Source organism: Cupressus sempervirens, chromosome 10, assembly GCF_028749045.1.
Source record: "Cupressus sempervirens isolate cs-2001-9-10 chromosome 10, ASM2874904v1, whole genome shotgun sequence".
NCBI lineage: Eukaryota > Viridiplantae > Streptophyta > Pinopsida > Cupressales > Cupressaceae > Cupressus > Cupressus sempervirens.
Genome location: NC_143127.1, coordinates 190,498,537 through 190,513,042, shown reverse-complemented (window position 1 = coordinate 190,513,042; position 14,506 = coordinate 190,498,537).

Sequence of the window (14,506 nt, the reverse complement as noted above, 5' to 3'; positions counted from 1 at the left end):
AACTGGGAACATAAGGCTCTATGTGGTTTTTTGCAAGTAACTCAGGTTTAATTGTTACTTTAGTGCCATATCTAGTCCTAAAAAGCATGTGAGACCAATCAGATGACAAATGCCACCAATCTTTGCAGTGAAGTCCCTAGACAAACAGATGGCAAAGTATGGGGGTAAATCTATAACATAGATATCCTGTTGAATGACAAAATTAGCACAAGCATGAAGGGTGACACTTGCATCTCTAATCATGCCTATAGTACCTACAGACATCCCATCAAGTTGAACAAAACCTCTTTCAATGGGTTGGCATTTTAGTCCTAATTGGTCAGCTATCTTTTCTGGTATGACTAAGTTTGTAGCTCCACTATCTACCATATAGTTATGGACTAATTTATCGCCAATGATTAAGGAAAGATAGAAAGGAGGCAGTTTTATTACCTTATTTGATTCCTTGGCAATTTTATCACTATCCTCCTTTTCATCAGCATTGGTTAACATTGCCTTTGCTAGTTCATCCATCACCTTTGTAGGATTTGCTTCATCCAAGATAGCCTTTTGCAGGATATCTGCTTGATCAGGAATAGCCAAAGTTTCCCACATTGACATAGACACGTTCATCTTCTTCATATTCTCCATGATATTAAATGGCACAGCAAAGTGTGATTTTTGATGTGCTTTAACAGCACCATGTTCCACTGGCTTGTGAACGGTTTCCTTGGTGACAGGGACATGAGTGTCTCCCACTATATTTGTAGCACTTGATGATGGCTCAACTATATCTAGTGATTTACCCTTGTTTGTTGTTTGCTCTGTTTCAAGGGCTCTCTTTTTAGCTCGGGTATTCACTGATATTGGTGAGTCATTATTGACTGCACAAAACTCATCTTTCTGCTAGTTGAGGAAAGCGATTTTAGGAGTAGGTGCATCATGTTGTTGTTTAGGTACATCATTTGTAACATTTTGCTATCCCACTATTGTATTTTGCACCATTAATGCTTGATTTATAACTCCATTTGTGCACATGGCTTGATTATGTGGTTCATTACAGGAATAACACCACTCAAAGTTTGCTTCAAGATTATTTTGCATAGGCACAATGTCTTTGACTGGATTAGCAGAATTGAGAGGAACTAAATTGTATGGCTGGAAAGTTCTTTGATTAATATTCTGCCTGTAACCCATTGCATTACCCTAAAATGGTTGCCTATTTCCTTGAGGTTGGTCTTGATTTTGCTACTGGTAAGGCAGATTTACAGCTGGATTATGTTGTTGGTAAGATGACCTAGGTTGGAATTGTTGTTTTTTAAGGTTAACCAGCTCATTACTAAAGGTTTGCATCATATTTTCAATTTTGAGCTGACTGTTGTTAATTTCTTATAGCTCCAGTGAAGGACCTACAATACTTGAAGGGCCTGCCACAGTAATTTCTTGGCTGGGAATAGCAGGTAATGGGTTAAATGGTGGAATTGTCAATGGCATATTTGGGTGAATGTCTAGAAAAATGGGCATTGGAGGCTTAGGGGCTATTTTACCAGCCTGGATAAGAATATTTTCAGCTCTAATGGTGATATCATAAGCTTGAGGTAGCGAAACACCTCCCATAGATTGAATCATTACTGAGATATTGCTATTTAAGCTTTTCAAATAATAAAGAAAAGCATGATTAGCTGAAGGTCTTACCGTAATTGGTATTCTAGTCTAGGTCCTTTGAAACCGATTGTTAAAATCCATCATTTGTTCTTGTGGTGCATGCTTTATGGTTGTGAGCTGCTCTACAAGTGACAAGAAGTCTAACTTATCCTCAAAGTGTCTTGTCAAAGCGTCACCGAAAGCATCCCATGAGCCTATGAAACCAACAGTTAGGCTTTTGAACCACTGTAGTGCTTTCCCCTTTAAAGATGCTATCGGTAATTCAGTAGCAACATCTTCTTCTGTAACACGATGTACGTTGCACAAAATAGAAACATCCCTTATGTGCTCATAAGCTGTAGTTTGGTTTTTTCGGTAAAATCTAGCAGACTTTTCAATGCAGCAAGTGGTATGTCATGACGTTGAGAAAAATTCAAGGGACTCCCTTGATTAAAAGGCACAAAACCACATGTCCTTGCCATTGGTGAAGGTTGTTGTACTTGCTATTGTATAGGACCACTCTGTTGAAAGCTTGTATTTGTTGTAGTTGCTAGTATAAAACTAGTGCTTGCTGAATTTGCAATTGATTCAACAAATATGTCAAATGATTCAGCCCTTACTGATGGACTTGCTAAATGTCTAACTTTCCTTTGATGTGTTCTAATGTACACATGGAGACAAGGAGTTGAAAGTTGTCTCCTTGACGTTGGCTTTGTTCTAGCAAGACTCCTTCCACGTCTTTTTGGAGTTTCTAGCTGCAAATATTCAAAAGAATCAAAATTTCGTGTTTGAATCTTTCTCATAAATTCATCACACCCTATTGGCTGGTTGAAAAATGACTTTCAGCTGTACCAACACAGTTGAACAATGTTCTCGAGTCCCATCGGGCATGCAAAAACTGTTAAGTTTCAAGATTTGCACCTTGTACTGAACTGATAAAAATTCAATAATCCTTACTTAACATGGGAGTCATTTCACTATGTGAGACTTGCTAATGAAATGAAACCTCCAGGTTCTAGGTTGGCTCCTATTGGATCTTTAAGTGAAAAACTCTAAAATACTTAATGAAAGCTTGTAGGGGAAAAGGTAAGAAACTGCTGAAAGTAAACCTAAAGCTTAAACTAAGAAAGGGAGGTGATACACCAAAAGTGATTATAAAGACTTAAGAAACACTTGACAAAGAGGATTATATAGCTATATACAATGCAAATAAAGCACAACTTCTTGTAAAGACTTGCACAAATGATTTATGATAAGGTTTCAGTACTGAAACAACAAAAGGAGGACAAACTAACACCTCATTTTAATTAATTTCATCTTTAAACACATATCATAACCTGCAAATAAACTTACTTTCCTACAAACAAGTGCTGGAATGAGATAGAAAGACAAGGAATAGTGAAACATTCTCAAGTTAACCCATCAAATCATTTAGAAGATGCACTCAAAATTTGCAGAAAGGAAAAAGGCTTAACAATGAACTCCACAAAGCATCATCACACTACTGTCACTTGTATTATATCTCCAAATTGATGAATTACAGACTCTATAACAAAGCTTAGGACTCAGAGAAGAAGTCTCAAAAACTTTTCATAAAATCAGAACTCCCTCAAAAATGAGTTACAAAACTCATTAAGTCCCCCTTGACCCTTGGGTCGAATTCAGAATAAACTCCTAGAAATGAGGGGTTGGAAACTTCTAAATTAATGACCTCCCTTTGAAAAAGCTCCAATAAGTAATTAAGAACTCTATGACTCACATAAAACCACCCCAAAAGTCTTCAATAATCAATAAAGACCCTTCAACTGCCTTCACAAAATTAAATTCGACCCAAACCTATAATCCTTCTAGATGTTTCCAAAATATCTTTCCTCTTTAAGACCTTAACAAGGGGATAAAAGGACTCATTTTCTTTTGCATTAAAATAGGAAAATATTTAATGATTTATAAGTCTCATCATTTAAATATTTATCCTTTACAAGAGTATATTCATGCAAAAGAAAATAATTAAAATAATACCTCCCCCTTTTATTTCTTTTTGCATTTTAAAATAAGAAATAATATTAAATGATTGATATTATCATTTTAATATTATTTTGTTACAATAAGCTTATCCAAAAATAAATAAACAGTAACCCTTTTATTTTGCATTTGAAATAAACATAAATAGTAAATGAGCAATCATTGTAATATTCATCTCAAATGAAATCACATGCAAAAAAATAATAAAACTTTATACAAACTCCAAACTTATTATAAACAAATGAGGGAAAAATAAAAACCCTATCCTCTAAGCCCGCAGACTTCAAATGCTATGGAAAATGAAAAAGGGTAGATAAAAATTGCAAAAGCCCTAAACTTTTTTTCATTCACACATTCTGGAGTTTTCGCATATGGAAGAGTGAGGGTTTGAAGATGGAATTTGCTGACTGAGCCGCCATATCTGGGTTGTTTGCTAGAATGTCTTTATTTGCATTTGCTGCAATCAAAATTGAAGTTCACACTTCCTTCTTCTTCTAGCAAAACTGTGATCAACGAACCTTTTTTTTTTTTAACGTTGGGCATGCACTCATTTTCACTTCTATTACTGAGATTGGAGGTATTGTGCTATTGTAAGTTATTTTGTTGCCTTTTTCCTTTCATTGCTCTTGTATTATGGCATCATTTGCTGAAATTGCAATAAGAGATTATTAGGTTTTCCAATGTCATGTTGCTGCATATACATCCTAGCTATTTTTAATTTTTTTTGCATATGGATTTTGCTGGAATTGTAGATAAAGCTCGAAATGAATACTGTGAGCTTATGTCAGTCGCCATGGCTTCTTGCTGGGTATGCTTGTTGGAGGTGTTTTTGTGTTTTACTTCTTACTATGGTGTTATTGTGATTTTGGCTGGAACAGTATTTTCACACATTCATCATGTGTATATTGCTTTGAAATTTGAAGGGCTACCCTCTTCTCTATCCAAATAATTCCATGGTTGCTTATTGTGATTTTGGCATGAAAGAATGACATACTCAAATCTTCCCTCTACTGGAACAACAGTTGTCACAACTAGAGGAATTGTTTCACATAATTTTAAATGTGTCCCTTCTTCATTGTTCAGATCCCTTCTATACAAAACATGCCATCAGTTGGTTTATCAAAACCTACACCTTTTTTCAAGCTTTTCTTGACAACCATGCTTATCTGTTGTAATTTGTTTTTAAAGAGGTAGACAATGCCCACTTTGGTTGCCAGTCGCCCACTACATGGGCAGAAAAAGCCACTTTGCTATCATTAGTGAACTGCTGGGTATTTTCACGGGCCATGAGATATATAAATTAATTGAAGCTCACATATTCTGTACAATACTCCTTCTTTACAACCATTAATGTATTTCCTAAAGGTTTGAAAATACATGTTTGCTATTTTTCGGTTCCAACTGCTCTTTGTAAAGCGCTGCAACTCTCTATATCCAACTTGATAAGTGATGTTGGCAACATGATTTTCTATATAGGTAACTCTTTCAAACACAAGACATTCACTAATCTTTAAATTTGCTGTAACAACATTTTGCATGCATTTTCCTCAGATGTTGATCTCCTAAAATTTCCATCTCTTTTCTTTGTTGCATTCTTCAAGCTCCATTTTATTTTCTTCTTCTGTAGGTGGTGATTCTTTGAAATCTAAAACTTGGAATCCCTTTCCTTTGGTGCTCGAATTTTCATTATACCTTCTAGTGGGCCTATTGTAGGTATGGGCATTTGAATCTGGTGTATGTACCCCCATGTTGTATCAATCTCTAGTTCCACCATATGTTTTGTTTTAAGACTAGCATATGAATCTGGCGGCACCCAAGTAATTCCAGTTTGTTTTCCCATTACTTGTGAAAGCTCTTCTAACATTTCACACTTAAATCTAGTATAAACCTTTCTTTTATGATGTATATTCTTCTGCTAGAGAAGTGATATCAATACTATAGCTTGCATAATATGTGCAAACTATTGAAGATGCTTCATGAATGAAAAGTAGTGAAGCTATCTAAGCCATGTGATGTTTCATGAGTAGACTTTTTATTGAGAAAACAAATGATCATTTCCCCTTTCTAATGTAATCTGTTTGAAACTTTAGATGCTGAAATTCTTCGAAATACTCACTGTCTTTGCATGTTGAAATGATGTTCTCCTGACTGTTAGGATACTCTGAATTTTTATATGATGTACAAACTGTATTTCATGAGGTTCGAGCACGGGCTTGTGACACTCATAAATTACATTTATTTCTATTTCAACATTTCATTTCAATGCCACTGCTAATTTTCTTTTATGACGAAATGTATCGACATATAGAGTATGTATAGAGATATGCAATCATTGCTTAGATCCTTTGGGATCTAACATTAGTTTCCTGCATGTTTTCTTGTAGCTATTAAAGAATGTGGAGCTTAGAGCTGGACGAGCACGCCAAGGAAAGAGTTCATAACCAATCAAAGCAAAAGGAAATGACTGGTTATCTCTATTCCTATTTCTTTCATGCATATGTATTTCTCTATTTATGTATTTCTTTATGAAAGAAAATTAGCTAGCTATACTCACAGCTTGTGTGAGATCTTTTCTTTTCAGCATATCAATTCATTTTTTTAAAAACATCAATTGTATATTTGAAAATGAATAATACAAGGATGTTTCTATTTTTTTAAGTGAAATGAATGGCACTTTTGTACTTTCATTGCATGTATACTTAAATTTTACACATGCACAAAATTTTACTAACAAGTACACCTAGAGGGAATCTTTTTGTGTTGAATCCTACTTATGTTTTGTCTCTCTAATTTTTAAATTCAACACCTATGGTTCAACCAATGCCTCTTTGTTCTTTCCAATCATACCTTGTCCTACATATCCCACTCTCTCAAGAAACTTGTAGCCTTTGCCATAATTTATTGGTGATATTTGAACATGTTTTACATCCATCTATAAAGCTTCACCTTTGTCTAACCAAGGCAAGATGACTTTTTCTTCATTTTCATCTACTAGTGATACTAATTTTTACCATTGGAATTGTGTCATAAATAAGTAGTGTTTTAGAACTTTAAGGTTTGAATTCAAGTTATGGTTTCCCTTAAGATCTTGGAGATTATGGGAGATTGGAAAATCATGGCGTTATGTTAAGCTTTTATTTTTTTATTCCATCATATTAAATGTTTATCTTTTTGCAAAGCTTCTCAGAGCTATTTCTTTGGATGTCTCTTCTTCTTTTAAACTCTCTTTGTTGTGTGATATCATGCTATCAACTTATTTGAGATTGTTATAGGAATAAATTTAGTAAGTTGGAATAGTTACCTCAAATCTATTATGAGTAAATTTGATACATTGATGGTATGTTGATGGCACTAGCTGAATACGATGAATCCATGGCCTTCCAAGAAGAATATTTGGAGCCAAAGGGAGATCTAGAACTTGACATATGAAATCTTGTTCAATGGGTCCCACTCTGATAGGCAAGACCACCAGCCTTTTTGAGGATCTTTCTTATTCAACATAGGCTTTGATTGTTAATTTTCCTCCTTGGATCAATGTCATGATTTGAAAATACCAATATCATACTAGATTGAAAGTGTGAATATTTGAACTAGTACCTCCATCCAGGAAGATGCATTTAACATGGTGTTTATGGATTATGTAATATCTAGTTGCGAGAGTGATTCAATGATTTTTCATCCTCCTTTGAAAATAAGAGGTGATGTAGGGAAGTCAAATAAGCTACCTCTAAACACCCAATTTTGGTCTAGTAAGTATAAGCCCTCTTTCTAAGTATTTAAATATGTATGCTAGACCATATTATGCTTATGATCAATTTTTCATGATTAATAATAAAAACCTTTGATAAAATAATCACATAATCATGTATTTTATTATATCCTAAAGTTTGATGACTTTATCTTAAGTTTATTTGATTAAAAGAACATGTTCCCTTTTAATTGAATAAAAAAAATCTTTATCCCAAGTGCACATGAAAATACATTTTCTAAATAAAAAAAGAAAAAAGAAACAATTAATTGTCTACAACTTAAAAGTGTCATTTCTAATGAGATGGAATCTTTTGACTTTTCAAGGCTCTTTTGCCTCTTCATCTTAACCACTCATTGTTTTGTCCCTTAATCTAAGCCACCCCTTTTCCCTATTGAGACATGAGTACATGGATCAACCAAGAATTAATCCCCACCATTGCTTGTATTTTTGGCTCTTAATCTTGACTATCCACTCATTTCCAAATATCTTTAAAATGGGGCTCTCTCCTCACTCTTAATAATCTACTTTATGCTAATGTTATGTTGTCATTTTTCTTATTGAGTTTTTTTAGCTTTATTGCATTATCATATACCTTAGTATTTCCTTTACTATAATTAACTTAGCTCATCTAGTTTAATTAGGATGGAGCGCAATCTTGTCATTTTGTTAAATTAGTTTGATTTATTTCTTACACTCTTGCCTATCATCTTAGCTTAATCTTGCATATCTCATTTATCTTATTGTAGCTTTGCACTTTTATTTCATCTTGAGGATCATGGATACTTGCACTCATTTTCCTTGTTATCTTTGAATCTCCCATTCTATGATATGCTTTGCAAGGGTCTCCTTTATTAGGTCCATTTAAGAGCCATCATCAAGATCATTTTTATTCTTGCACGCCATATATATGAAGCTAGAAGCTTCCATTTGGGACTCCATATTCCATTTGGTATCTCAAATAGAAGGGGTTATAGAAGTGGTAATATTTTTTACACACATTTTTTGTCTACAAAAAAATCAATATATGATCTAGGAAACATCCTAAAAATTATAAATATCTTGAAAAAAGGTTCATCTTAGTGAAAACCTAGCAAATAGACACTGATATATTTCCAAAAAAAATAAAAAAGTCTTGGAAAAAATAAATCATTCCAAGTGGTGAAAATACTAGAAAGAGGTGCTACTTGTGTCCAGTTGTGCTTTCAACTATCAACTCATGGCTTTGGAAATGAATTAGCTGGCTCTCACAACACTTGTCTCTATGGTCAAGAATTGATCCCTATCTAAGTCTTAGCAGGGGTAGCTTTTGCATCACTTTTGTCTCTAGGACAAACTGGCGTTTCTCAACACCACCTCAACCAATGTCTCTCAACACTACCCTATCTAGACATCGAGTTTTTCTCAACACTTAGATAGATTATCTTGAACTTACACCTTGTTAGCATATTTCTATTGCACTTGCAGGCATAAATCTTAAAAATATCAATAAAAATCTTTACATCGTGCTTAAATTGAAATGATCAAGTTGTGCTCAATGATATTTTTATTTATATGTTATATGTTATTAATGACTTTCATTGATTTTCCCTCCTTATTATCCCCAAGACGTCACTTGACTAGAGGACTAAGGGCATGGGGAATATAGTTTTCTTTGTCTTTTTCTTGTGAGTGTGGTTTTGACGACCCTATATGTTTGATGCATCAGGCATCTATGATAAGTGCATCCATCAAGATTGGAATGTCACATATACCTCAACATGTTTCATTTGAACACTTAGGTGAATTTGAACTACGTCTTTAATTATTTACATCATGTTTTTTTATGCAAGATTGTACTTATGGTTATCTTGGTGCTTATGTCTCAACACTGGTGTGATCTTGCAATGCTAATTAGAAACTTAACTTAATCATCTCGACGTATGTCTTTGATGTATACATTAGTTTCCTCCATTCTATTTGATAAAGATCATGTTTATATCTTCATAGTTGTGCTAGCACTAGTGAAGGTTGTTGCGATGTACCTTAATAAGGCTCAGTGATGAAAATAAAGACCTAATTAAGAACCTTGCACTATACACTTGAATTTTCATTCTAGGTTGCATATTAGACTTTGTATCTTGCATAGAGTGAGGGAAAGTCTTCTTATCAAAGAAATTTAATTGGTCAAGTACACTCATTTTTCATCTTCATCTTTCCTCAATCATACCTTTGCCATATCTTAGTCTATAGATCATGATTGTCTCTTCTCTATCTTGCAATGAAAGTGGTTAATCATATCATCATATCCGGTCTACCCAAAATGCTAAGTTTTAAAGTCATGAGGTCGATATCCAACATGAGAGAATTACATCATGGTCTACTATAAGAGTTATGCATGTATATCACAATATTGGGAAGATAAAGAAAGAGCAACTATTGATCAACATTGCATGAGCATGAAATTAAAGTACTAAAAATAAGAGCATCCATGAGTATCAACACAAGTGAAGGAGACAAGCACATGAATTCTCAAATATCGAATCTTGTATCTCATATATATATAAATGTTGTATCATGTGCAAGAACAATGAACTCAAATTTTTGATAATATCAAGATCTTGATTAATTCAAAATCTAGTGTGAGGATCTAGTCCTAATTGTATAGGGGGAGATGTGAATCAAGGATATAAAACCCTAAGTTCATCGCATAACCACTCTTACACAAATCAAAGATGGAGTCAAGGAAATTGATTTTTTTAATCCTAATTCTGAAGGACTAGATCTAGAAAGATTAGTGCCAGCCAAGTGAGAAATGATCACCAATATAAACTAGATCTAGGTGAGAATAGGAGAAAAAATACAAAAGCCTTTGATTACCCTATGAGATAATGAGAGCTAGGATATATGTATATATATAAAATAAGTAGATAAATGATAAAGAAGCTAGAGGAAAAACCTTTTAAATATGAATTTGTGCTTGTTTTGCTACTCAAAATTGATAGATAACGTCAATTCTAGGCCTAAAATGCTGAAATCTATGAAACCCAAAAATCGTTCAAGGATCTAACAGGGGTGAATTTCATTGACAAGAGTGACCTCATGCGACCTTGAATTTGAATATGACCTATTCGACCCTATAAAATTGTGTGTGACGTTGATTCTAATTTTTCAATTCCAAAGAAATTTGAAAAGGGTATCTAAATCTACAACTTGTTCGCTAATCCAATATCCACAACCTGCGATTAAAAAAAGAGAGTGTTTTTTTGTTCAATGGGGGATTTTCCTTGGTCAAACCCTAGTTTGGGAATTAACCTTGAATTTAAATAATTTAATTTCATAAATATAAAGTAAGTGTATGAATTCACCTTATAATTATAGGATCTCTCGAATTGAATGCGGTGTACTTACTTCACCAATTGATTTGGATAAAAAACATGAAGATGGATGGATGTAGAAGATGGAAAAAAGAGCCTTGAATGGATTAAAGGAGACCTTGATGATAAAATCCTTTAATTTCTTCAATGCTTTAATCCTTGATCTTCAATGAAGGGATTTCTTAAAGGACGCTTGAAAACTTGAATGCTTGAGTGCTAGTGTGCAAGAGTGCTTGGATATGAACTTGATGGATGAAATGGAGAAATGGGGGGACGAGGGTTTATAAAGGGCTCAAAATTAAATGAATTTCATAGGCCAACCCACCTAAGGGTTATCATCCTAAAACTACATGGATACAAGATTCGAGAAATGGACCTAAAATAGGGCCCAAAAAGGGATGCACCGCATCCCTGATTAGCCCATTAGGGGAACACTACATTCCTATTAGCTAGGGCCCATAATCTTTGAGATTCCCTCAAGGTCCTGAAATGGATCCCAAATCCCAAAAAATAGGTACAAAACTCGAGATGTAGTTGTTTCAATGTGGATAAGAGATTCCAAGTGATTGGATGAAGGAAAGAGAGGACCTATGAGGTTATATCCTACCTTGAACAGTATTCCATAAAAATAGGATCTTTAAAGAGGATTAATTAGGTCTTACCCCAATTTTACCTAGGAGAAAGGAGAAGAAAAGGGAAGAAAAGAAGAGAGATGAAAGGACACGACGATCTCACATTAAATAAGTGTTAAACCATCACTAAATTAGGGTTCTTCTAATGTAAGATGCCACACTAAGTATAAGCTATATAAAATATCATGACCAGTTGTCTCCCTCGTGATTTGGAGGGGGAGGTAGAGGATCTTGCATTCTATATGGAGGTTGTTCTGGTCCTTATGACCATCTGACAAACTATGAGTTATCCATAACCTGCTTTTCTGCTAAAACCACCACTGTATAGATTCCATAATAGTACCCTAATCTATCTCTATGCCTCTTATCTCACTTTATCACACTCTTGAGTTATGGTATGCTCTCTATTCTAGCCTCCTCCCTAGCATCCACTAGTTGTTGATCCCTCACTTCTATAGTAATGCAAGATTTCTATAACTCTGCCTATAATGCCCTAATATCTACTTAGAGTTACACCACTATCCCATCGTCTGTTGACTTCTCTAGCTCCCCCTATTGCTATTGCACTTTTTCCACACAATATTTAGTCAATTGTGGTCTCTTGACCTCATCCTTCTCCATTATTGGTTCAATACCCACTAAACCATGTGTACCATGCTCACCTCTCCATCTCATCTAAGGTCTTGATGAACTACTGGACGGAGCACTACTCTCAGCCCCACCATTGCCACATGTACCTCTTCCTTTATCTCACCCAAGGTCCTGATTGACTATTGGAAGGAGCACTTGTCTTAGACCCACTTTTGTCATGATTACCTTTCCCTCCACCTTTTCCACCATTACCTTGATCTCCTCTGTCATCACCATTATTCACATCCTCAATTTGGGGGCCCTTTCAGTTAGATTTGTGAATCTAGGAAATAGGTGCTCTTGTAACCATTGATGATACTTTGGAGTAACCTTGCATCCATGATCTATGGTAACAACTATCTTTTTGTCACTAAATGCAAACATATTTTTGATGCTCGTTCATGGGAATAATATTCTCTACCTTTGACATTAGTGGCAAAAACTTGATACTTCAATTTTTTTAAAACTTATATACAAATCTCTTCAACTCATAAACTCCTCCTATGTATATGCCTCCTCGATAAACAATGTATTTTTGCAAAAAAAAAATCATAACCATTTTTATTTGAAATAGTAATATAACTCCTTATATCTCTATATAATATAAAAGAACAAGCATACAAAACAATATCTCATCCCCATTCAAAATAGGATCTTAATATCTCAACCCCTTATTTGACACTAATGTCAAAAAGTACTAGTAGCAAAAATAAATTACTTTGGATCCAAACCGAAGTGATTAATAAAGTTTTTATGTTTCTTGAGTAGAATGGCAAAAATTATGTGCCAATGTGTTCTAATAAGATCAAGTGACTTTTGATCAATTTGTACTTCAACAGCAAGGGTAGTCATGTGATCTGCAATGGAGAGACCTGAGGAAACAATCAACTCCTTAGTAGTCTTAATATGATGTTCAATGACATTGAGATGTGCTAATAACAACCCTTTTATCTCATTTATTTATGCCCTTAATTTGTTTTCCTCTTCTATCATACTATGTTCAAAACCTGTATTACCTTTGCCTGATTTTGATAAGGTTTTTCAAATTGAATGTGATGCAAGTGGTAGTGTAATAGGAGCTATGTTGAGTCAAGAAAGTAAACCTGTTACTTCTTTTAGTGAGAAGTTGAGTAATGCTAAAAATCTCAGTCATAACATTACAAAAAGAACTAAGATTATTTATAAACTTTCTGCTCAAACTATCCAAACCATGAAATGATCTTACCTCACCCACATTCTTAGGTGTAGACCACTCTAGAATTTTTTTAACCTTTTTAGGATCCATTCTCAAACCACTAGCTAAAATCACAAATCCTAAATACACAATCTCTTCTTGCATAAAATAATACTTCTTCAAATTGATCAACAACTTCTCCTCTTTTAACCTCTTCAACACTTGCATAATATGCTTAAATTGTTCTTCCTCAGTCTTATTGAATGTTAGAATATCACCCAAATAAACAATCACAAACTAACCCAAAAATCTCTTTAGGACTTTATTCATCAACCTCATGAAAGTACTTGGTGCATTATTCAAACCAAAAGACATAACCAACAATTCATACAAACCATCTTTTGTCTTGAAAATAGTCTTCCACTCATCACCTTCTCTAATTCTGATACAATGATAACCACTTTTTAAATCAATCTTGGTACAATACTTTTTTCCACTCAAACAATCCATTATGTCATCCATCCTTGGCATAGGAGACCTATATTTTACTGTTATCTTGCTAATAGCTCTAGAATCAATACACATTCTCCATTCTTCATTATTCTTAGGTTCCAATACAAAAGGTACAACACATTGACTAAAGATTTCTCTGATCAAACCTTTTTGCAACAACTCCTACACTTGTCTATTAAGTTCTTCATTATCAATAGGTGTCAATCTATATGGTGCTTTATTCGGGAAACTAGCTCTAGGAATTAGATCCGTCAATGACTTATACTTTGTACTGGTGGTAAACCATCAAGAATATTTTCTACAACAATCTCCTTGTATTCATTCAACGAGAATTCAATTTCTATTAGCACTCGGTTGTTCTAATGTCACTCGGCCTCTACCATCATTTATCACTTGGCCATTACTATTTTTCGTTACTCTACCATTACTACCACAACTCGACCTTCTAGGAATTATAGCAAAACAAACTTGATTCTTCTTCATCTCTTTCTCAAATTGTTTCCAATTAGCCATACAAATTCTAACAGTATTACAATTTACCTCATTTGGAACTTCAATTAGACACAACTTTTTTTCTTTACTGCATTCACCCAAAGAGTATATTGATTCAATCTACCATCATGCACAACATGTCTATCATATTGCCAAGGTCTACCCAATAGAATATGACAGCAATCCATAAACATAATATCACATAGAACTTCATCAAAGTAATTTCCAATCTTGAATTTCACAACACATTGCTCACTTACCAACAACTTATGCTCATCCTTGATCCATGAAACTTGACAGGGCTTAGTGTAACGCC